Source organism: Equus quagga, chromosome 15 (genome assembly GCF_021613505.1).
Source record: "Equus quagga isolate Etosha38 chromosome 15, UCLA_HA_Equagga_1.0, whole genome shotgun sequence".
Taxonomy (NCBI): domain Eukaryota; kingdom Metazoa; phylum Chordata; class Mammalia; order Perissodactyla; family Equidae; genus Equus; species Equus quagga.
In genome coordinates, this window is record NC_060281.1 from 40382161 (window position 1) to 40408845 (window position 26685).

A 26685-nucleotide genomic window follows, 5' to 3' on the forward strand; every position below is an offset into this window, starting at 1 on the left:
GTCCAGAGTTGGGGTCCACGTTCTAGTATGACAGGATAATTATCAAAGTTCTCTGGGAAGATGACCAGGGAAGTGCAATGCCCTATGGGAAATACCACCAGCCAGCCACACCACCAAGCCACCGACCCCTAATATGAAGACATTGGTGTATTATTTGTAAAATATTTGTGAATAATAGTGAGTAATTATTGAATATATTGAAATAATACAATTATTATTGATTAACAATATAATATTATTAAAATAAAGCATTCCACGCAGAGTACAAACAGCTACCTCTAAATCAGTTAAGTATCTCCTAGGAAGTACACCATCAAATTTATTTCAGGTTTATGCATTTATTTCAAATCAAAATATACAACCAACCCTAAAAGCTCTTTCACAAGTTTGAAAACACACAAATATTGAAAGGCAGAAAACGTGACTTTTTAAAGAGTTGTGTAGGTTGTTTCTTTAAAAAATGTAACAAGTCCAGAAAACTCTCTTTTTAAAAATTACCAGATAATGTTAATAATAGGCATATTCCAGAGGTTTAAGAGAAGCTTGGAGACAAATCTACTAACATGTTAGTAATAGCAATCATTACAGCGCCAGAGAATGAGACCTCAGAATAGTAAATGTGAAAGGGCAATGAGCCTAATCACAACTTATTTTAGGAGAAAGTTCATAGTGTATCTAGGAATCTATTATTATTTTTGCAATACTCTGCTTTTGCAATATTTTAAAGTCTATCTTTTTTAAGCTAGGCAAATCGTACAAATGAGAAGCCAATCATCTGTGTAACAACTGCGTGGAATGCTTCCTAGCACAGAATGCACAGCCCTGGCTAGTCTCACAGAGGAAGTTTTCCTGTGCAGAAAACTCAGATGTCTGCTTGCTGATTCTTAACTCCTAAACTGCATTCTGCTGATACTGCAGACCTCTTGTAATTACCATGAGTCCCACATCCAGAGAACAAGGCAGACGAAAGCTCCATTGCTGCTGCCCATACCAGCATTAGCTTGCCTTACCCTGCTTAATTGGCTCTGATCACTGGGCAGACACTGAACTCACTGCCTTTTTCTTTTCACATGCTGACTCAAGTATTCCCAACACCATTACTCATGTTTCAGATTGTCTAGAATAAAAACCACTGATATTCAACTCCAGCAATCATTCCATTTTAGACTTGAAAGAAAAGTGATCAACTACTTCCAATCTGACTTGTCTTAAGCAGCTAACACTTTTCAAAAACTTGACTTACAGATGATTTGAAGTTATGAAAAACATATAATAGACAGTACCATAATTTTTAAACACCTAATGAAAGCCTAAAGGGCAGATTCCTTTAAAGTTTGCCTATAGACCCTGTCTTAGGCTTTCTCGGGCTGCTGTAACCAAAAGCATAGACTGAGTGGCTTAAAAAAACAAAGGCTTCTTTCTTGCAGTTCCAGAGACTGGTAAATTCAAGATTAAAGGTGCCAGCTGATTCAGTTCCTAAGAAGGGCTCTCCTCCTGGTTTGCAGATGGATGCCTTCTTGCTGTATCCTCATGTGGCAAGAGAGATGCTAGCTAGCTAGCTCTCTGGTCTCTTCTTAAAAAGGCACTCATCATGAGGGCTCCACCCTCATTACCTAATTACCTCTCAACGGCTCCACCTCCAAATAACATCACCTTGGGATTAGGACTTCAACATATGAATCCGGGGGACCACAAACATTCAGTCCGTAGCTGACTCCAAACAAGAAATGGAGGTCCTCCTTATGTCTTCTGAATTAAAAATCACTGCATTTCCAGTAGGGAAGGTATCCAAGGATGGGAGAAGCACAGTACATGGCACAGCTCCAGGCACTTGGAAATGACGACAGTTGAATTTGCAAACAAGAGCCTGTGGTTTCCCCAGCAGTGGAGGGAGGAAATCCCCAGCAATAGGAGTGGAAGCCGAGTTCCCCTTTGGCTGGTGGTTTTTATGTTAGTGGTAATGGCTGCCATTAGCAAGCAGAGAAATTCACCTCTAAAGGTGAGAAAAATAATATGCTGTTGTCTGGGCTAAATACCTTGGAAATTTACAGTATTAATATAACAGGAAGCTTCATGCCTATTACAGAACTTTTAGCTGTTTCAACTAGGGCAGACATCACCCAAAGAAACAATGGCCTTTCAATACTCTCCAGCCTTAACTGTCCTAGAGTTCTAAAGAACAATGCCAAATGTAACATTTATCGACTTGTGGATAGCAAGACTGTTTCAGAACACCTGTAGACACAGCATAGGTGTGATGCTACACTCACAATACCATTAGACAAGGTTTAGAGGCCCCACACACTTCAGACTTTTGCTCCCACATGCTCAAGGTTCTTTCTTTTTTTTTCTTTCTTCCTTTCTTTCTTATGAACTGCTCCCCTCATAGCTCTTGTTTCCTTTTCATCCTTCCAAAAGATATCCAAAATGACAGAGTCCCTTTGCCAACTCATAGCCAGAGGCAAAGAAGTCATTACCACCTAGGAAAGGGAGCCCATAGTCATATCTGGTGATTATTCTCCATTTCACGCAATGCATATATGTTTACTGCTTTCCCCTCAAGGCCTCATTCTTGTACTGAAAATATTTTAATTGTAATTATAAGTCATCTCCATCCAAATGTATAGCAGGCTCATTTTGATTAGAAGTCACTGCGGCCAAAAAACAAGTCACTTTACGGTGCTCAACATCTTCAACAGCTGAATCCCAAGAATGGCTTGCTGAATGCAAGGAAAAGTCCTCAAGTAGGAACTCCAAATCTTCTGCATCTTCAAATCCAAAAGATGGTTATGAAAATCATAGATTGAAAAGCTGATAATTGCAGAATATATATTGCTATTTAAGCATCTATATATCCTCTATTTAAGGAAGTGTACACCTCTTAGAAAATTCAGGGGCCAGCCCCGTGGCCGAGTGGTTAAGTTCACAAGCTCTGCTTCCGCCAGTTTGAATCCTGGGCGCAGACATGGCACCGCTCACCAAGCCATGCTGAGGTGGCGTCCCACATGCCACAACTAGAAGGACTCACAACTAAAAATACACAACTATGTACTGGGGGACTTTGGGAGAAAAAGGAAAAATAAAATCTTTAAAAAAAAACAGAAAAGAAAAGAAAAAAAATTCAGAATAATTTACATTAATGTTTCATTTGTCTTGAAATAGGTATGATGAGCATAGCACTCGATAGACAGCTATCTTCTCAGTCATAGATTTCTATGTCTCTGGGTATGCTCTTCAGAATGATCATTTGGGGACCTGTTGAAGAAAAGTCACAGCCCAAATGCTGTATGTGCCTATTCCTCAGTTCATAACAAGTATTTTTCAACCTTCCATCTACAACTATAAACACTTTTAACTTTGTTTGAATCTAAGCGTTTAAAAATGTCTACTCCGCCCATTAAATGTGCTGCTAGACAAAGATACAATATTGTATTATCTGGTATTTATGTTGTATTATCCAGATAATGTATTATCGATACTGTATTATCGAATACTATCATGATTCTCACCTGTTGCTTATTAATTTCATGCAAATTGATTGATTTTCAAAAGCAGAGCAATAATAATGGCTAATGTTTACATAACATTTACTATGTGCTGGACCGCAAGCTTTGCTTAAATTAACTCATAAGAACCACACTGACCCTATGAAGTGGGTAGTATCACCTCTCCAATGCCCCGGAGAGTTTTCGTTTCTGTTTTTATTTTAAAGTTCCTACTCCTAAACTATACCAGCAAAGTTCAAGTAAAAATAAGTACCAGATTAATAACAAAATAAATGTCATGTCCTTACACCAGACCAGAGTAACTTCTTTGGTACTACAAATGATGACTGTGATTGGTAAAATAATTAAGTGTATTAATTCTTGGGCTATTTGCCCACACCAAACTTCCAAGGCTAATCTCACCCATCAGTGTTCACAGGCACACACACCCACCAGACACATCCAGACACTGAGTTATCCACGCTTGGGAGAAAGTCAGAACTGTAGGCAAGAACGCACCCACGGACACGTTGCAACCCAATTTTCAACATGAATTTTTAATTTTATCACCTTCTTTACCAAATCTGCTAACAAGTGGCAAGTCAGACTGAAGTTTCTTCCTCCTCCCCACTCTTTGGTAGAGATGCTAATGAGCAGAAAAATGAGTCTAATAAGGCCCAGAATAATCCACAGACTGGAATAATCAGTCTGCAACCTCAAGAGCTGACTTACTAAAACTTTACTAATTTGTACCCTAGAAGAGGCCAATTCCCACATTAGTGCTACATGACCCAAAATCTGAGATAAAATATCCCAAATCAACTTATTCCTCCATAAAACAAGCATATATTCAAAAGTTTGTCATGATCACAACCAGCAAACTCTGCAATTTATTTGGTATTAATAACGCCCAAAAATCTTACTATTTCTCTCGTTTGTTCTCCTACGGAACATGTATTCCAAGTGCCTAGAAGAGGCATGGCACAGAGTAGGTGCTCAATAAATGTTTACTAAATGACATGCATGAATGAACAGTTCAGACACCACAGCATTCCCACCTACTTACTCCTAGTTTCCAGTCCTTGCCCACTGAAAACCACACTGCACATTGGTACCAGAGGGACTCCTCTACAACACAAATATACCTGTCGCTCAACTGCTTGAATGCCCTCCACAGACTTTCTCACACCTCACCAGCAAGACAAAGCCACAGCCATTCTCTCACATACTCTTGGCCTTGACTATATGGTAACAACAGTGAAATTCCCCAGGCCTAAGCAGTGTCCTCTCCTCCCTTCCATCAACCAGATGCCTTAGATGACTGGTTCTCCTGAAAGGCAACACATATCTTTATTACTGCACCTAGCTCACTGTGTTATTAATATTTTGGCATCCATCTGCCCTCCCAGACTATGAACTCTCAAAGGGAAGATTATCTCAATAACCATGGTATCCCCAGCATCTAGCAAAGTACTCAACACCTGGTAGGCATCAATAAATGTTTACGGGATGTTTGGATGGATGAATGGATGGACAAAATGAAATAGTATACATCTATCCAAAAAAATCACAGGCAGCCATGCTTTTGAAGATGACAATATTAGGCTTGCCAATAGGAAAAGAAAATAAATATAAATGGACTGCATAACAAAATCTTCTCCACTAGTAGCAAGGATTAAAGAATTTATACTGTAAGGCTGCTAGGACTTTCACTTAATTTCTCAGGGCAACGAGGTATGGACAACCCTAAAAACTGGGAGATAAAGTGGTAGCTATGCATTCTTGGCTTCTCTACTCCAGAGGTAATATTCTGAAAGCTAATCTAAAAAGAAATGACTTTCAGTCAATGCTAAGAAAAAACAAACCGATATCCATGCAATGCCATGCAGACACACAGCTTCCACTCAGTGCAGACGGGGTGGGAGCTGGCTCAGAGAGCCTCTGCCACCACCCAAAGGACACATTAGTGCAAGCCCACCCACCTGTAGAAGAGAAAGCTATCAGAAGCCCAAGGACCTAGGGTGCACTGGACTGGCACTGCAGAATTTAGTTAGTTTAGCTCTAGCTAGAGTCCAGACGCTGCCCAGAAGCTTTGGGTTTGTGTCTTAATTGAGGGATAGCCTTTGGCACAGGCACTGAGTGTTGCCAGCCACAGGAGGATCTGAGCATCAACTCCGGCAAAAACAGTCAAAAGACAAAAGAGTATTTTTGCTGCATCTGAGCTATGCCAGCGATGGTGCCAGTGACATCCTGCCGCGTCATGCTCTGCCCTTCAGGCTTTGCCCCCAGATAGAGCACTGGGACAAGTGGCCTTCATTTCTTGAAAACAAACATTCTGAAATTCTGTCTCTTAAAAACAGAAAATGTAGACGAGAGGATCATAATGCTATTCTCTCTATTTTGGGAAATATTTAAAATTTCCCATAATGTTCTCAAGAAATTTTCCATGATAAGTTTTAGAAATATATAAGCCACAGTTTTATATTTCAGGACTTTTATTCCAAGGTAATTGGGACATGAAAAAGAAAGCAAGATTATCAAGATTGTCTTGTTGAAGGGAAAATACCAAAATACCAACAACAATAGATTTAAAGATAGATTTCATCCCACCCAGTATAGAGTGACTCAATGTCACCAAAAGCATACTCTTCTCTATGGATTGTTACACATTTATGGAAATTACTTGCACCTTTGGAATATATTATTTTTGTTTTTCATCTCTAAAATACTTTACATAGACACGATGTTTTTCTTCTACATCTTTATGTGTTTAAAACTTTATACAGACATTCCTTGGCACCCTGAAATACCACAATCCAAGCCTATCTTATTCCCATTAGCTGACCCTTTATGACCCCAAAGGGACAAAGTAGAATTTCCCTCTATTTCAAAACAAGCAACTATTTCAGCAAAACAAACAAAGGTCTTTTCTCTGTATATGTTTTATAGAGGAATATATAAATGCTTGCTACTTATATTTTTTTCTATTAACTCCCTCATCATGTTTTTATCATTGATATACTCTGCCAATTGTATTTGTAAAAATGTATTTTTTAAAGTTGTATCTATTTTTTTTTTTAATTTTCTTCCCTCATCGCAACCCAAAGTACTTCCTCTCACCTCAATAAACTCTACTGGAACAGCTCTTTTGGATACTTTTTATAGTTATCTAGGCAGACAGAAATGAAAACCCTCTTCTTCCCAAGCCTTTTCCACAGTCCCCTGTGCTCAGATCTTTCTTTTCTTGAAGCCACGTCCTCTCTGTCTTCTCCCTTTGTCTCTCCATCCCTCCAAAGCCACACCTTCCCATGCCGTTCCCCTACTTAGGGAACAGCTTTCTCTCTCTCCCATATTTCATTACATCTAAATGTCTGCCTGGTTCCCAAGGTCCGCTACTATCAGAATCATCAACACCTGTCCAATCACATCACCCCAGGTGCTCAGGGGGACCCGCAAGTGGACCCGCAAGTGGGAGAACGTCACATTCCACACCCACCTAGACTTTAGAGCTTTGTCCTTCATGAACTGCCTCCCTCCTTTCTACCCAACAATTCCACCCAATTTGCAAAAGCCAAAGGGCTCAGATCCAAGGAACAACACTCTGGAAAGGAGGCTGGACATAGGACAATTTTCATACCAGTGTATTTCAATATGATTGGAATATTACCGTCTGCAAGCTGGTGGGGCTGGTCTATAATTTGGTAGGGAGAACTTGCAGAAATTCACAAAAAGAATTCCAGTGACTATGTAAAAAACTTTAAAGGGCAGGAAAACACATAACCTCTTGAATCATGAAGACTGAGAGTTCTGGCAACTAAGTTATTAAAATAAATATTTTTACCATTTATAAATTTGTCAAGCAGGCCTTCTTTAACAATATACAAAGAGAAACAAAAATATGGAAGTCCCAAATGAATACACAGTAGAGAGAGAAAAGATGAGTGTACCCCCAAAACGTCTCTTTTGCAGCGTAGGACCCTTGGTTCCGTGGGCCATATATTTGATGTGGTCTAAGACACGAGCCCATATTTGGCTACAATGAGTACACAGTCTAGACTGTGGCTCCTGAAAGGAAATGTCTGTGTCTAAATTATTTGTGAATTTCCAATGACCTAGACAGTGCCTAGCACAAAGAAAATACTCAATAAATAGTTGCTTAATAAAGAGGGGCTTATTTTGAACCTTAGATCCTAGATTTTAAAAAAAACAAACTATAGATAAAGATATTTGGGATTTATTTATAAACTCATTATTACACATGAAGTTTAATGCAAACAATAAGAGAAAAATTCTTTTTTCTTTTTAGTCATTGGTGGAGTTAATTATCTGGAAATGTTGTGATTTACCTAATTTAAATTTTCCATTTACCTTTCCAATCTAACAAAATCACTTTCCTTTTAGGGCAGAGGTTAGCACATTGCTTCAGAGAGCCAAATCTGGCCCACTATCTATTTTTGTCAATAAAGTTTTATTGCAAAATAGTCACATCCATCCATGTATGTATTGTCCATAGCTGCTTTTGCCTTTTACTACAAAGGCAGAGTTGAGTATGTGTGACAGAGAATTGACCGACAAGCCTAACATATGTGCTCTCTGGCCCTTTACAGGAAAAGTTCGCTAACTCCTGCTTTAATCATGTAATACTGAATATCCAATAAAAGGTGTTTTTTAAAAAATATCTCAGAAAATTTACTGAGCTAAAGATATTTTCAAGGGAATCAAATATACTGTTTACTTCTGGTCATTATGGTTTTATTTGTATTCTCAAAATTGAAATCTATCAGAGACATACGTCAAAAAAAAATGAAGCCTAAAAATAAGGAAAAATTTCCTTGCACACCTAATTTATGCCATGACATACTTATAGCCTCTGAGAGCCTGAAAGAGCAGAATAAATTCCACAGAGGTAGAAAAGGGAAGAAAAAACTGCACAAAGAAGTTAAAAAGAAATTTAAGGCTACACAAAATTGAACCAGGGTATAAGGCCACATAACATCTTGATCTCTCCACATATTGAGTAAACGTGATATTTAACAAAATAAGGTGTGAGTAATGTTAAAGAAAAAGAAAAAAATGGCAGAAAGAGCAAGTAGACCTTTGGTTTGCGTATCCAGTCTACAAGGCTATCACAGAAAAGTGCCCTTTTTGGGAATACAGCAATCCCAGCCCTACACAAAGGAGACTCAGAGAAGACAATATTAAGACAAGAGACGTTTCCCCCTGACCTGTACCCATCACTCGAGAAGGTTCACTCCACCAGCTTTCAGGAATTGGGAAGAAGCAAGGCCCTGGAGCCACCTCAAGCCTCACAGCTGGTCTCCCCGGCCTCAGTGCAACGGCCCTCCTGCCAGCTGGGAGATCTCACCTTCTTCTGAAAGAATCTTGTTTATTCCTACCAAGTCCGCCCTCACTCCTCTTCCATCTATCCAAATTCCACCCATCCTGCATGGTCCCATTCAAAATCCCAAGCAGTACAACTGCACCACTCAGAGGGACCCATTCACAAAGACCATGATGTGAATGATGCTCCCTGGGGTTGTACAACATGGCAGCCCCAATCTCAACCCCTCCGTAAAGCCTCTCCCATCCATATCACAGCAGAGTGATAGTACCTCTCTCTTTCCTGAATCTATACATGTGTCTTATGGCCTTCCATGGACTGCAAGCTTCTAGAAAGCAGAACACACATTATATATTTCTTCCATACATAAATCAATAATGACACTAACAACAAATGGCACTTAGCAAGTCAGGCCCTGTGCTAAATGTTCTGCACACATTCTTTAATTCTCAAAATAATCCCGTGGATAGGCATTATCTTCATTTTCCGGTTTTCCAGATGAGGAAGCTGAGTCTTAAAATGTTAAATTTGCTGGAGGCCACACAGCTAGAAAGAGGCTGAGCCAGAATTCCAATGAGAGTCTGTCAGAATCCAAGGCTAATGTCCTTAAATTATGCCCTACCTCTCACCTAGAAGGTATTTGATAAAACTTGCTTAGTGATGAAACAAGACACAAAACTGATTCAACCCCTAGCTGGCCCTTTAGTCTTTCCACTTCCCACCTTAGAATAGCTCTCAGGGTGGGAGAGCTATGAGGCAGAGAAATATCATAGTATTCCATCATCCCACACAGATACAATGACGATATGACTCTATCAGGGTGGTACCAAATACAAAATATTCCTGTTTTGTCCTCCTAGGAAGAAGCATACCATGCAAACAGCTTAAAATTATTTTCCATGTTTCTTCTGAATAGCCAGGCCATTTGTGTCTTTACATCTGACCACTGAACTCATCATCAGACCATACACCCTCAAAAATAAACACAATTATAGAAAAGTTGATCTGTTCCACTCTAATATATGTATAATATAACTACTCTTACAACAGAACCTTGGAGCTACAGTCAAAATGAATACTCTCCTCTCCTTTACCTTCTCCCTCCTACAACCATAGAGACGAAGGCCTTAAGTATAACAGATCCCTATTCTGAAATGAAAATATTAAATTTAGAAAAGTATTAACAAGGTCCCCTATAGAGCTGGTTTCAAACGTTTAATTATATGCATACATACTTTATCACTGTTTCCTAATGAGGTTGGCAAGGAGATAGATTTGGCATTTTATTCTTAGTTTCATGTGCTTGTTTTTATGCTTACTGTAACAGCTTGCTGGGGGAGCACTGGAGAGAGAGTCTGATATGCTTTAAGAGGTGGCAAGGAAAAACAGCTCCCCATGGATGTTCCCCATATGGAAAAAGGCCAGGACTGGAAACATTAGGAAGAAGGGTTATCCAAGGTAAGCAGCACCATTTATAAATGGGGGAAACTTGACTCCAACCTTCTACCTTCCAATAAGATTTTGAGTTTTAAAAACCAGGAGGTGAATGGGAGGGGGGAGCCACAGCTGCTTAATCTGAAAGCACCTTCAGTTTCCTTGCAAAAGTTTCCAAGTCAAGGGGAAGAACCAACACCTACCATACAAAGCAAGCTCCAGAGGCTGCTTGGGCACCTGAGAGGCCATGGTACCCCCAGGGCGGAGTCCCAGCTGAGAAAAGTTCTCCTGGTGAAAGAAGCTACTAGGACCCTAAGGTTGAGCCCCTGGCAGGGTGGGAAATCAGCAGCTTATTTGGGAATCTGCCACCTCAAAGCACAGTAAGTGAGGAAGTAGTGAGAGGTGGCAGATGGGAAGGGGTGAGGTGGGGGGCAGAAGCTACACCCAGACAGCTGTGATGTTATAAAAATGTCGCAGCCAAGCGGTGTGGAAACAGGAGTCTTAAGCATCTGATTAACTGAGAAGCAGGTGTGGTAATTTCTGAACTAACTTGAAAAAAAAAAAATCAAACAACAGCATTACACTCAACTGTTGAGCAGACTGCAATGGGTTGAGAATGAAACCAAAGCCTGAGATGTTAAACCTTGATCTAAGGGTGTCTGTGGCACAGGGCCACGCCACGGGTAAAACCAGGTTATAATGAATTCCCCATCTGGGACTTTCAAGAAGCTTTCCCTAGAAGAGGATCCAAGACAGATCCACCCGATATTTAAATCCAGCCTTTAACAAAGGCCCTGTTAGACACCAGACTTAGTAATTTGAATCTAAGAAGAGACTCCTAAAAATTCAGATAAACTTGGTTACTTGAACTTCCCCATTATAGCAAAAATAGAAGGAATGTGTAATCTAATCATGCAAGGGGTTTTTAAATTCAGCCAAAATAACTGGCAAATAGGACCATATGAAATTTTCCTTGCAAAAAAAATGGCAAAAACAAAACCCTCCTAACAGAATTGCTTCGTTAGAATTATAACTCCTTACTGTAAACCAGAATTGTACCATTCTATACAACATATTGGTCAATAAAACATAGCTTGACCCATTCAAAATTCTGGTCAAAAAAAGTGGGTCTGGACAAGGGACACTGGTACACTTATGTGAAGTAAGGTTGCAGACATGCAAAAGTCGCATTAATTCCACATGTAGACATTTCAACCATTTTTGAAGGGTGGGCAGAGAACTCAAGAGTAAAGACTGCAGGATTTAAACATTTTAGTAGGAAGATTCACAGAGCTAACAACCAGATAGTCCTTAAGTTCTTGGTTATACCACATCACTTTGCATGAGGTGGTCTGTGAGATTCTCAAGTCCTATCTGTTTTGTCTCCCTAAATTGACTGCCCACGTTCGGTTTCACTTGAAAACATTGATCTGTATGCAGCCGGTGCTTATTAGGAGGTGTGAGCTGTCTGTTCAATGATTTCTAAGAGTGATGCACTGAGCTAATTTAACCCAAATGGCTTTATAATTCTGTCTCAACCTTCCCTCTTAGGCTGCCTAATTTTTCGAGGGCAGGATAATGGAAATTATTTCAAGAAATGGAAAATGTGTGATTTAAGTAACTCAACTGAGCTGATTTCCCTTGGGGAAAGGACAGCTGACTATTCTCAGAAATTAAATAAGTGGTGTCTCTGACCTCTATTAGTTATTTAAATTTAGAATATCTTTACTAACAAAGAGAAGGTGTTCCAGTCAACGCCAATGAGCATCAGGACCTTCTGCTTTCGGCATACCAAATGATTGAACTCTGTCTGAATCTCCCTCACAGTTGTACTGAGAATTTTCTCTAATGTTCAGCTGACATAGAAAAGTCTGAATCCACTACATGAAAGGTAGTTTAGGAGTGTCTGGAGATAATGAAGGAAAGTGTGAGTTGTTTGAAAGCCAAGTGTTCACACGTGGGAGGCTGTCTCAAAATATGAATTACTTTCTGGCATTCTCCCTTAACTGTTCCCTCCCCAAGCTTTCTCCTCCCGGCATTCTTAACTCACATAAGACCAAGGGACAGGAAGGGCCCACAAAGCCACACCACAAATCGCTGGGAGTCCAGCGGGCACTATTGGGGCGGGGATGAGGGTGGTGCTAGCCCTGCCCTGGGAGGCCTTTTCCAGCCATATAGCACGCCCCCTTCCCACTCCTCAAGTGCACCCACCCTCCAAATCACTAAAACAGTCCCAAGGAGACCAGACCTTTGCCCAGCTCAGTTGCTTGCATCCCACCCTATCCAACTTTGTCAAAGGCAAAATTGTTTTCTTATAACCAGAGTATATATTTTACCTAAAGTATCCCTAGGGCAATATTTCTTTCTTTTGCCATTCCTAGTACTAACAAAAAGCCCAACAAAGAAAAACTGAAACCAAAAATTTACTTCCACCACAGATTCTCCTTCCACCAAGAAAGCAAATGTTATGTAGCAGTTGACCACGCCCCCCAAATCAAAAACGAGGCACAAGCTTCCCAAATGTGTGAGAGAAACCAATTTTCACAGTGGCAGCTAACATGGGAAAACACTTCTATTGCAAAATTGAAGAGTGTAGCTCAGCAAATACATGCTAGAATGCTAATGTGAGTAATTACACAGGTGGTTATGCAAACACTGAACTCCTGCTTCAATTTGGCATAAGTATAAACATTTCTAGGATAGTTTGCAAGGTTCAATTACCTAGATCTGCTGGATAATTTCCTTTACATCTGAAAGAGCTCCCCCAAAGTCAATCATTTTCCAACGGAAAAGCCACTATTAGAAACATGTTCTAGGGAGACAAGAGCGCATTTTGTACTAAACTGATTCAACGTGTTTAAATGAGCATCTTACCAGGAGCTGACCTGGGCAGACATGATTATTTTCTTGTGTCCTACACCTTAATTCAAACACATCTTTACTCTTGAAAACATTCATTTATCCGAATAAGACCCATTGAGATCTAATATGAGCCAGGCACTATTCTAAAATACTAGGGGTACAGCAGTGAACAAAATAGGCAAAAGTATGTCACCACACAAAAAGGGGGCTCTCTGTCCAATGCACATAAAAAGCCAATAATGACGCTACCAGCTTTTGAGAAAAGAAAGACTTTATTGCAAGGTCGACCGCAAGGAGACAGGAGTCAAAGCTCTCAATTCTGTCTCCTCCATCCAGGGCTTGGGGCAAAATTTAAGAGGTTAGGAGGAAAAGGCTGGTACGTGGAAGTGCTGGCGGGGCAGGTTTTGATTGGACAGCTTTAAACATTTACAGTAAGGTGTGGAAGGGGCTTTCACACTGGATCTTCCTAGACAAGGGAACCCCAGCTTCTGATAAAACTCTGATAAGTTTCAAGTTCCTGCCATGTCCCAGTCCTTGGGTTCCATGGGGGAGAAGCTTTGGTTCCGGGTGTCATTTCAGGTCAAGATTTTCCCCTCTGTGCACACTCTGGCTCCATGACTTGCATTTTTTTGGCTTGCCCCTCAAAAACAGCTTGAACATTCTGGTGATGAAATGCGGGTCAGTTTGAACTGGTCCTAGAGGGCCCAGGGTTACATGCCCTCAGGAGGCTTGCATTCTGATAGGGGGAAATAATACATAGTCACACAAATAAGACATAAGGCATTTTAGAATGCCGATCAAAGTATGATGGAGAAAAATAAAGCAATTAAGGAGAATGGGATGGGGATGGGGTGTTATAATTTTAAATATCAGAGAAGAATACAGGGAAAAGGGTACATTGTGCAAGCACCTGAAGAAAGCGAGGGACCAGGCCAAGCCCGGTGGGAATCTTGGGAAAGAGCTTTCCAGGCAGAAGGAACAGCTGATTCAAAGACCCTGAAGGGGCCGGCCCCGTGGCCGAGTGGTTAAGTTCATGTGCTCCGCTTCGATGGCCCAGGGTTTCACCAGTTCAGATCCTGGGCATGGACACGGCACCGCACATCAGGCCATGCTGAGGCAGCATCCCACATGCCACAACTAGAAGGACTCACAACTAAAATATACAACTATATACTGGAGGGCTTTGGGGAGAAAAAAAAGGAAAAAAAAAAAGATTGGCAACAATTGTTAGCTCAGGTGCCAATCTTGAGGGAAAAGAAAAAAAAGAAAAAGAAAAAAATGACCCTGCAAAGGGGCATGTCTGGGGGGGTTCAATGATGAACAAAAACATACATTTTGTTAATTGTTTCATAATCTTATTAAAAACTGTATCCTACACAGAGATTTCAAAAGGCTTCATTGTTTTCCAGTACTGGAGTTTTCTCTTAAATATAGAGCATCTGATGCTTCCGTGATCCATAGAAATGCATGTGTTTTGCTTTCCCTCCATCCCTACGTGCACTGATGGCTTCTTGTTTGCAGGGAGTTAGGTCCCAAGGGCTCTGGGAGTACGTTTAGCACCACAGCAACCAAAGCTAGTAGACCAAGTACAGCACTTGGATAGGCTGCAAGTCAAAGATGCCTATATATGGACTTAAGAAATGGGTGCAAGAATCTCTACCTTTATCCCCTATGTTATAACCATTCTCATCATTTGTGCTCGGTGTCAAGGTGGTGAGAGGTCAGCACAGAAAACTCCAAAAATGGTAATATCCCCAAAATAGAGCTGGAGGGAAAAAATAGCCACTCTCTGCACTTTCGAAGTAATAATGTGACCCAATCTTCTTTCTTAAAAGTTACAATTTAAAAAATGAAAAAAGTGGGGGCCAGCCCCGTGGCTGAGTAAAGTTCTGCATGCTCTGCTTTGGCGGCCCTGGGTTCACAGGTTCGGATCCCAGGTGTAGACCTACTCCACTCACCAGCCATGCTGTGGAGGCATCCCACACACAAAGTAGAGGAAGATGACACAGATGTTAGCTGAGAGCTAACTGTCCTCAAGCAAAAAGAAAAAAAGAGGAGGACTGGCAATGGACATTAGTTCAGGGTGAATCTTAGACACACACACATGCATAGAAATCTTATTTCGAATACAGAGGAGGAGAAAAGGAGAACTGTGAATGTGAAAAAACAGAATGTGAATTCCCAGAACCTGGAGGAAGGTCAAGTCCAGAGTGAAAGGAACAGTGGCTGAGAGTCAGGCACATCTGGGCTCCCTCCCTGGTCCACTAGCTGTGTGGCCTCGTGTGTCCAACTTTACCTTTCATAAGCTTCACTTCCTCATCTCTGAAAGAGAATTCCTAATCCCTACAGTATAAGATTGTTGCAAAGACTGGAAACAGTGGATTTAAAGTAGTCAACATGTAAAAAGGCCAATCTCAAAAGGTTACTACTGTGTAATTCCATTTATAGAGCATACTTGAAATGAAAAACTTATAGAGATGGAAAACAGATTAGTGGTCGCCAGGGGTTGGGGGGGGGGGGGAATTGGCTATGATGATACAAGAGTACCATGAGAGATCCTCGTGATGGAAATATTCTGTATTTTAACTGTGGGGTGGTCACATGAATTTTCACACATGATAAAATTGCATAGAACTAAATACACACATACGACCCACACAAATGAATGCATGCAAAACCTAGAAATCAACAAAGTTGATGATTGCATCAGCATTAATTTTTTTATTGTGATACTGTAATATTGTTATACAACGTTATCATTGGAGGAAATTGGATGAAAGGTACACAAGATCTCTCTGTATTATTTCTCATAACTGCTATGAATCTACAATGATCTCAAATAAGCATTTTAAAAATCTCATCACCTTAAAATGTCCGGCATGTTATGAATGCTCCCTAAGTGGCATATTGGGCAAGTTATCCTCTCACCTATAAACCAGAACTGCGAATTCCTACTTCCCAGTGAGACTCTAGAGGAAATGCTGAAGCCAGCACACTAGGTGAGGGTTCACGCAATGGAGGTTATCACCACCATCATCTTTGGACCCCAGCCCTTCAAAACCTCACCAATATCCAAGTGAATTATCAACACTTTCTATGTAACCAATAGAGAAACTTACTGACAGGCATCCGTTTACCACAAAATTTAAAGAACATTTATTCTGCCTCTGAGTAATAAACACATACACACTAATATAAAAGAGCCTAAAAAGAGAGAGAGAAAAAAATACTTTCACAGTCTAGTCTAGCGCAGCATTCTCCAAAGTGCTAAGGAACACTAATCCTTTGAGATGCTCAAAAAAAAAAAAAAAAAAAGATCCATGGTCAAATAAATTTGGGAAATGCTGCATTCGCTGTCCCCCACTGGGAACTCCAGGAAAAACAAAAAAATCCCCATTCAACTTCACCTAACCCATCTTTCCCGAAATTTACTTGTTCACAAAATCATTTTTCACACCTATTCCTAAGGTCTAGGATTTAAAAAGTCTTTTACATCAGTCAGCTACTCACTACCCAGTTTCTTCACCCATTACATACTTCAGAAGAGAAACAGATGGTTTTTCTACAACTAGTGTAGTGGTTTTAACTACACACATCAGATTCAATGCAAGTACAATTCTGTGATGACAACTCTAAGCATAGGAGAAGTGGTTTTTCCGGTCTTTCTTTTTTTTCAGGTCTCTTACTTGAGAAAACAAAAGTGCTCCTTTCTGGAAGTTTCTTAGAAACTTCCAGGTGCAAAAGTTTTCCACTATGCCAGCAGTCTCCTCCTGAGTGGCAACCACTCACAACTGGAACAGCAGTTTACAACATGATGTGATTATGAGGAATAAGCTCATGGGAATAAGCTGAAGACTAAAAAGATCCCTACGCAAAACTATAGGTACTCAAATTCCTTTAGCACCATTCAGAGCCTTTCACACCAAAAACAAGGAAAAAGCTCTAACTGCAATTATTCCTGGAAGAGATGAGTTAAATTTAAGTCATTTCATGGAAATGGCTTAAGCTTAAAGACATATAAATAAATTTCAAATGTCAAAGAATTTGCTGAAATCAGGCTCGGATGGGGGCTGGAGGGGGAAAGTGAAGACCATGAGTTCTGAGGAGCAATGGGACAAAGACAGAGAAAAGGGGAGGCAGAAATTACCAAAAATCATGTAATTCACAGGTCTGTCGAGGCCAAAGCCTCTGCTTTACAATTACACGTTTACCTTTACAAAAATAACCCATATTCCAAATTGCAAAACCATGAACTAACTGGAAAATCAAAAGAAAGAAATTAATGAGAATAATTTTAAAAGGAAGAGATTAATCAGAATAAGGAATAAGGAAAAGATTAGGGATTTTTTTAAAAAACACACAAAGCATTTGAGGGACATCCACTTCAAAATTAGTTCAATGACACCTGCCTTCTCTGTAAAGATCTGGAAAAGAGGAGTTTATCATGAACCCCTGACATACGGAAAAAATGTCTCCATCATTAAAGGATAATAAAGCAAACTCACTGAGCATTCCAAGCCAAAGGCACACTCCGGCCTTTGGGAACATTTCCAACATGTCTGAAAACAAAATGAGTTGCAGATAAAACCTCAATTTCACCAGAAAAGCCCAGCTTCCCAAGCATTCCAGTTCCTCAAGGTTGCTACATAAAACTGAGCAATGGTTTAGACATTCCATCGCCGTGAATCATCCTAAAATCACATGAATATGGCTGTCAGGCATACTCATTCCTCACTTTGGCTAGGTCTAATCATAACACTTGAAATAAACTAAGATGTCACTTGACAGATGCCATCGTTCCCTCCACTCAGCTTTCTCAATGGTCCTCCCCTACAGCATCACAGGGCCCAATCTCTTGGCTACAATAATTTGAGGAGCTTTTGCCTTGGACATCTCAGCCTTCCTCCTCTTGGCCCAGAAAATAGGGTGGAGAAAAAATTAAGTTTTTTGGTAAAAAAATGTTTTCTGGTAATTGAGCTGAGTTTGACATAACAAAAAAAGTGTCTATGGTTTAGCAGAGATCCCAGGGAGCTTCCAGACTCATGGCCCCTGCAGACTAAACCCCATTGGAGATAAGAAAGGCAATAGATGGCCGGCCTGGTGGCGCAGTGGTTAAGTGCGCACGTTCCGCTTCGGCGGCCCGGGGTTCACTGGTTCAGATCCCGGGTGCGGACATGGCACCGCTTGGCAAGCCATGCTGTGGTAGGCATCCCACATATAAAGTAGAGGAAGATGGGCAAGGATGTTAGCTCACGGCCAGTCTTCCTCAGCAAAAAGAGGAGGATTGGTGGCAGATGTTAGCTCAGGGCTAATCTTCCTCAAAAAAAAAAAAAAAAAGGCAATAGAAGCATTCTAAATCTGCCTGCTGACTATTTGAAACCCCCTAATGGTCTATGAAAATTTTCTTCTAAGGAGCTCAGATATCTTTTATAGTGTCGCTCCTTGCTGCAAGATGTTTTCCTCTATTACAAAGAGAGAAAGGCACTGTCTTTCATTCCTTTTTCCCTCCCCAACTCATGAACACAGGAAATAGTGACTTTCCTAAATTCCTTTAACATTGACGGAAGGAGGGAAAGCCTGGGTACTCATTCCTGATCCAATGTTCTATTAACAGGATTTTAAATGCCATGCAGTTTTCTGAATAACGTTAAGTGGGAAGACAATGAACAATGCTGGTATTGTGGCAGTCCTTCTACCCGCCACCCCACAGGGAGCTGAGCGATATCTTATCTGCAGGTCCCTATTTGGACAGTGATGCACCTGCAAGGTGACAGGCCATGCCTAACTGCAGTAAAAAGGTCTCCCTTTCACTCCTTTAACGTGCGAAAGTTCATTTAGGTCAATAAGGCCATGTTCAAAAACAAGTTAAGCCTTTCTCATTTTTTTTTTTAAAAAAGTGCTTTCATTCTCGTAAAAGACTAAACCATTCAGCCAGACTTGGCCAAACCTTCCATTTACACAGAGAGACACACCGTAACAATTGGCCCAAATACCCCTAAGGGAAGAACCAGACTTCTGGTTTCAGAAATGAGAAAAATGCCCCCGAGTTGGCTTCCGGGTTCCCCCACATCAGGGCACACAGAGGAAATGATTCCTATTTCGGTTTCTCTGCTGAAATAGTCAAGGGAAGGCAATCCCAGTATCAGAAAGAAAAAATGAGCATGCCACTGGAGCTCGCAGGCTGCTGGGTCATCAGAGTGCCTCCTCTCAAATTCCAAACACAAACCCACACGCCCGAAATGCTAGACTGAGCCAAGAGGCTGTGCGCCTGCCTGGAAGTCTCGCTCTGCTGACTATCTTCATGTTTATCTTTGAGCACGAGGCCAGCTTAATGGCTGATGCTTCTGTCTTCCTGGGTCCAGTGGCAAATCTGCCAGGAGGTCCTCATGGCCAAGCAGAAAGAGGCTCAGTGAGCTCTGGGAAGCCAGCAATCAGAGAAGTGTGAGTCTAAGAGAGCAGCCTGCCCTGCTGGGTTCTGAAACACCAGCTCACGGATGAGCACATTAAAGGCTTCCAGCAGCAGGACTGAATGGTGTCAGCACAAAGCAGCAAGCCCAAGTCCTTCCGGCTTCCCTTTCTGGCCAGTATGGGAGAGTGTTAGCCAGAGAGGCATTCACAGACTTCTGCCTAGTAGGACAGAGCCAAGAGGGAGCCTTTCCTTTACAGCAAGCAAGAAGCATGGGACCATGGTGCCCAGTGCCCATCCTGGCAGAAAAAGGACAAACAATGATCCCAATAATAAATGCACACACAGCACAGCACAAACCATGCGTAGCATAATTATACATTCAAATTTGGTTTCCAAAACTGGGTGAAACAATCAGTATTCTTGGTCACAACCACCATACAATAAAACTGCCACCCTAAGAGATTTCTACAGTGTGATACCTGTCTATATGAATTGCATATGACTAACACATGATTGCTGTTCCCATCTTTGGAGGCACCTTGAGTCATATTTCTTGAATTGCCTATATACTAAGTTCCATCATTTTTAAGTGCATTTCCTGGTATTATTTCTCAGAAATGCATGGTACACAGTGCCACTGTCGGCAAAAGGACTAGCCCTGAACAAATTATAGATCCTCATGTAAGCAGCGAATGACTACTTACACTCCCTTCAGAGATACATCACTTCCTTATAATCATACGATGCCTCCATATGCCCCAACTTTATATGTCCTATGATATGCTTTATAAGTATCCTAATGTTTAAGTATAATAGGTAACATTTTATTTGACTGTCTAATTTTTACTCTTATTTATCTAACCCCTAGTGCTCTAACCCCCAGAAAATAGAAAATCCTATGTATTTTTCACACATCACATTAAAGTAACATCTCTCCTACCTTCATATTCTCCCCTTGTTTCTACTGTCTGCCTAATATGACCAAAAATGAAAGTATAAGACAATCACAGTGCTTCAGCTAGCAATGAAATCCATCTTTATCCCATGGAAGAAAAATGACAGCCAATATGACACTGCCTGATGTTTTTCAGACACAACATAAGCTGTGTTCATAATTTAGTTCAGGAACAGTTGGTCTACACAGTGGAATGGCCAAGTTTTTTTTAAACAAATATTAATTTCTATTACCAAAAAGTTTTTAAAAATGCACGTAAGGCAATTCTGTGGTACTCCTTCTACGGACAAAACCAGGGAACAAGACAAGTTGGTCCAAGCTTTTGGGCTAAATGCTTATAACCAGCTCAGTGTAACTAAAAAGATTTATCCTGCCCTGGCAGAAATCATAAAGTGTGTCCTTTCAAACTTGGATATGATCACATCTAGAAATCTGAAGCATTCATAACATTCCAGTAAACACAATGAAAAAAACAAACAACAACAACCATATGCCTACCATAACACATCAGTCTCTCCTTAGCGAGTAAAGTTGAAATACCTGCGCCTTCTCTTCATTTACCACCAACTTGTTAGAAAGGCACTTCAACTTAAGAAAGTAGTTCAAGCTTCTTATTTCATTAACCACAGAATTACAGGTCGTTTACCCTGAGCTGGGAAACTTACCCCTACCCAGGATGGACAGTAAACAACAGCTTCTCAAGGCTTATTAAACATTAAATAATTAGAATAATAACACCATGAATATCTACAGGCTTTTACACTGTTTTGAGTTTTTGTGGCACATATTTATGAACCTGAAATTTCAAGTGCTTTCTCCATTGGAAAAAAGAAACAGAATCTGACAACAACCACCCCAGCAAAGAAAACCCAATTATCCCACTTAATTTAGTTTATTCTAGAGGTGAGGCCCCTGGGGAAAATTCATCCAATAACTGACTTTCGTTAACCCTTAGAGGCTGCTACAAAAATAACGCAACGGCTTCTGTTAAGTCTCGGAACACACCTCCATCTCACCCTGATAGATAATCCCACTAAGACAGCCATTCTGAAGTAAGGTGCAAACCCACCTGCAAAGGTCAGAGTTCAAAGTCCAGAAAAGGCTGCAGTCAAAGGGTCCCTGAAGAGGATTCAGTTTTTCCCACCATCGTTCACTACAGCCTGCACAAATAGCACGCTGCTAAAAGAAGGTCAGCTGGACAGACCACAGAGTGCCAGCGTGCCCGCCTGGTAAACACAACTTCATGACTAATTCATGAATTCAAGAAACCATGTAAGAGTCTAGGAGCAAAAAGCCCAATTAACTCAAAATTAAAACAGCACCCAACCCCTGTGATTCAGCCCCAGCAAGATAAGGGCATGGCTGCCAGAGGGCATTAAGAAGTAGGAGAGCTACCAGACGGGATAGTGGAGAGGGAGAAGTGCCAGGAAAAACAACCTTGGACATCTTTCCAGGCTGGGACCTTGTGCTAAACTCAGAGAATATTCTCAAGCTGAGTTATTTGATGAGGATTATACCCACTCAACTGAGAAGACCTGCTGCCCCGGACGTTCCCTCTCTTTAAACCACACCTCTGGTTTTTCAAACCCCACCTCTACTTAGATTCCCAGTCAGTGAGCTTGTAAAGAGTGTGAGACAACTTGAGCAAACTCACTGAATGGCTGACCCGGAAGTCTTCCAGAGAGGAAAGTGGCCAGAGGAGCGTCCTTCCTACATGAAAAGCTCGATGGGAGCGTTCTGTAGGAGGGAGCCAAGCAGCAGGGCGACCGGTAAACGAACAAGTTTACGAGAACAATGTGTCTCTCCCTACACCACCATGGAGGATATTCAGCAGACAAGATGAAAACACTCTGGAGACCTGTTTTACAACAATGGGAATATACTTAACACCACTGAACTATACACTTCAAAATGGCTAGAATAGTCACTTTTGTGTTTTTCACCATAATTTTTTAAAAACTAAAAAAAAAAAGATATTCAGCAGAAGCAGCATTCCACACTGCACAGAAAGCCAAGGAGGAAAAGACAAGTCAAGATGACAGCAAGCATTTACTGCACGGTTTTGAAGCACTTATTACTTACGGACTGGACAGAAAACAAAGGTCATTGAGCGGAAGGCAGTATTCCTGGCATCTTGTCCAAAACATAGAAGGCAGAATAGAGGCACTCAAGCCACTGACAGTTCCTTCCTCAGCTCATTCACGTGGTCCTAAAATCAGAAGCATCTAGGATGTCTGCATTGATTCTGAAGTCCTAACTAGGAAATCAAAGGACTTAGACGACCCCGGAGGTGACATCCTCTCTTCCTACTGATACCCCTGCCACTGGACTCTGGCTCTGAAGACAAGACCCAGAAGAAGGTACTAGGTTCTAGACCTACAACCCTCCAGAATATTTGGAAGAGGGTGTCTGTCAACAGACTTGCCAACTTGATCAGGATGACTTTCCACCGACATCTGTGAGTGTGTGGAAGACACTGCCGAGGTAAATCCCAGCCGAGCATAAAACTAGGTTCACAAGTAGAAGCTTCTGGGGTCAGATTTCAAAGTAAGGGAGAACTTCTGAATAATTAAAGACCTGCAACAATATTAGAGTCACCCCCTGAGCAGTGAATTATGTCACCAGGAATGTTGCAGTAGAAGTTCTTGATTAAGTGACACACTGGGTTTAGGTCCTCCCCAACTCAAGTTTCTGTGGTATATTCGTTGCGTATGTGTTCGGCTACAAAGGGAAAACCCAAACACTTTTCATCCTTTCACTCCACCATCCTTAGAATGTTGACTTTTATCTCCATGTTTGTTACCTCCTGGCCACAAGACGGATGCCCTATCTCCAGGCTCAAGCCCATGCTGAAGGCAGAAGCAGCTGAAAACAGGAAAGGACACCTCCTGACTCAGAAAAACAAAATTTTCGGGCCAGCCCCGGTGGACTAGTGGTTAAGCTCAGCACACTTCACTTTGGCGGCCTGGGTTTGGCTCCCGGGCACAGACCTCCATCACTCATCTATCAGTGGCCATGCTGTGGGGGCAGCTGACATACAAAAAGAAGATTGGCAGCGGATGTTCGCTCAGGGTGAATCTTCCTCAGCAAAAAACAAAAAACAAAAAAGTCTCCAGACATCACCAAATGTCCCCTGGAGGGCAGAAACACCCCTATTTAAGAACCACTCTTAGACTACTCATCACTCCATAGGGTAAGATGAAGAAGGTGGTGAATGGGGTAGTCAGCCAACCAACAGTGACCGCCCTAAATACTCTAAATCTATTTCTTAAATGTTTTCTAATGAGCTTGCCTGCTACTGCGCTAAGTATTCTGGAAAATTTAAGAGAAACATATGAAGTGTTCCCACCTTAGAAGTGCTGACAATAAAGTTTGAAAAATCAAGATTGACGCACAAGAAAAAATACACTGTAGAGGTCTTAAACCATAGAGACAGGCAAGACATCCTTCAGTTGGTTCAGATCAGGAGAGATAAAAGCACATAAGAGTGTAGCCTGGAGTCCTTAATAAAAACGTCACTTCAGAGGCAGAACTTGCATTTGAAGACTAGAAATTCTTAGACAAGTGGCAGGAGAGAAGGAAAACAACATAAGCAGAGGACATAAAGTGAGCACGGTGAAAGCTCAGGGGCTACCCTTCAACTGACCTGGGTTCTAACAGACTCAAGCCTGAGCATGGGCAAGTCATTTAGCATCTCTGCACCTCAGTTTTATCATCTGTATAATGGTGACAATAACAACATCTATCTCCTAGGGTTGCTGAAAGGATCAGATGAGAGCATATCAGTTACAAGAGTATCTGGCACATAGTAAGCCATCAGTTGTTAGTTTCTATTACTGTTGTTATTATATAGCTATGTTATGATATATAATTTAATATAATAAGAAGTCAGGAAAAGAGACCACCTGTTAGTGAGTGGCTGTGATATCCTGAGCAAGACAACCAGAACTTATAGTTAGTGGGTAAAGTCAGGCTCCTGATGGCCATGACCTACTGGCTGAGATCCAGGTGAGATGGCAGGAGGACCACCACAAAAGCACCATCCACACCTACCAAGAGGTGGTGGCAGGAGGGTTGGCTGGAATCTGTGGATGATTTCAAGTGAACACCATGGCCAGCAGCCATGGTCAAGTTAGTGATAAGACTTTCCATGTTATAAAGGAGTTTTAACTTGCAAAGCATTTCTACATATACTATCTGAGTAATTTGCATGTAACAAGCCTTCAACAGCTAACAGAGAGCTACTGTAGCAAGGAGGAGTTCTATTCATCATTTCAACAGTCACTGCCAAGCAAAGTCAACCTGTGGAAAGAAGTGGGAGATACAAGACTTGCCTCCTACCTGAGCATAAGAGACATGGAAATGAATCAAATGATTAATACAGTATCTTTAATAGATTTAAGGGGAAATAGACAGGCTTTAAAAAAATATTTTCAATCTCATCATTCTTATCTACAAGCAGGCCACCAATGGGTCTTCTGAGTCCCCAACTCCTAACCTCTGCGTCCTGATTCTTTTATGACCAAAGAAGAAGGGACAAAGAATACACAAAACGACCAATTATGGGGCCAGCCCGGTGGCAAAGCAGTTGAGTTCACACCCTCCGCTTCAGTGCCCCGGCGCTTGCCTGTTCAGATCCCAATGTAGACCTACGCACGGCTTATCAAGCCATGCTGTGGCAGGCGTCCCACATACAAAATAGGGGAAGATGGGCACAGATGTTAGCTCAGGGCCAACCTTCCTCAGGAAAAAGAAGAGGATAGGCAGATGTTAGCTCAGGGCTAATCTTCCTCAAAAAACACCAAAACAACTACCAATTCTTCCTAGTACTCTGCTTTTCCATTCAGAGTTTCTCTAGCAGTTAACTCGCACAGATGATCCCCAGAGTTATACACATTAATCTTCCACTAAGTTTAATAAGTTCCATATGGCACATAATAACAGTTTGAAGATGTGGAAAACTTAGCCTTACCTTAAAAAGAAAAATCACAAAGTACCCCTGTGTGTGCCTGAAAACCACAAAGGGAGAGGCAAGATGAAGAGCGGGTCAGTGCTTCCCACTGCGTGGTCTGGTTCCTGCTCCCACCCTCACTGCCTGGTTCCTGTTATCTGGGATCATTTATGCACTAAAGTATAGATTACTTCATACTGGACCCATGACCCACGCTTCCAGCTTCTGTAAAAATTCAAGGTATCCAACACTTTTCAAAACAGAGTATCTGTCACTGAGTCTACTGCTGGGTTTCAATCCATATGGATCATCAACAACAGAAAAGACCCATCTGCTCATGATAAAAACCTAAGCTGTGTATTCACAAGCAGTAAATAGGAAAAAAATCCATTTATAAACGTTTTCTGATAGATCCAATATTACATCACATAAATGAAAAGGTGCCTTTTTCTGATTTTGGGGGGCAGTCTTACTCCCAGCACACAGAAGTGATAAATGAGATTCTTTTTTCATACTACCAGAAGTGATGATTAAAACAAAAATAAATCTCATTTATGGTACTATTACTGTGCTCTCAATATAGCACTGGGCATTTTACACCTGTTATTTTCCCTAATCCTCACACAATAAGGTGGATCACCACTGTCCCTACTTTTTTTTCCCTTTTTTTGAGGAAGATTAGCCCTGAGCTAACATCCACTGCCAATCCTCCTCTTTTTCCTGAGGAAGACTGGCCCTGAGCTAACATCCGTGCCCATCTTCCTCTATTTTATATGTGGGATAGCATGGCTTCATAAGCAGTGCAGAGGTCTGCACCCGGGATCCAAATCGGTGAACCCCAGGCCGCCAAAGTGGTGCGTATGAACTTAGGCACCAAGCCACCAGGCCGGCCCCACCATTGTCCCTATTTTACAGGGCAGGGCTCTGAGGCTCAGGGAGGTTAAAGAATTGACCCAAGGTCAAGTAGAAGAGCTTGAGTGCCAACTAGCATCTATCTAACTTCAAGCCCCGTACCACTGCAACAAGTGCCACACCCTTGATGCAACCAAATGAGAGAGCAACTTTGAATCCATCTACATGCACCAAACACGCTACAGTGAGAAGTTAAGTATATACTTGATTAAAGCCAAGAGCTGTGAAAACAATTTTCCATTCACAGTCTGTCACATAGCTTCTTTGCCCTTTACTAAGGCCTGAAAAGCAGGCTGCTCCCCCTTTCTCAACCATCAAATACAGCAGAATCTAGAG

At 41.4% G+C, this 26685-nt stretch overlaps 1 protein-coding gene across 9 annotated transcripts in view; it reads right to left on the minus strand.

Annotated features, from left to right (window-relative positions):
* Positions 1-26685, minus strand: part of CARMIL1 (capping protein regulator and myosin 1 linker 1) — a 310460-nt gene that overhangs the window by 218301 nt on the left and 65474 nt on the right. Inside the window, exon 1 of one of the 9 annotated variants that reach the window (XM_046639897.1) lies at positions 21556-21625. The exons of the other annotated variants lie outside the window; for them this stretch is intronic. The gene's annotated coding sequence lies outside the window, so the exon portion shown is untranslated. Of the gene's footprint in view, positions 1-21555; positions 21626-26685 lie in introns of those variants that run through there. 9 annotated transcript variants of the gene reach the window in all.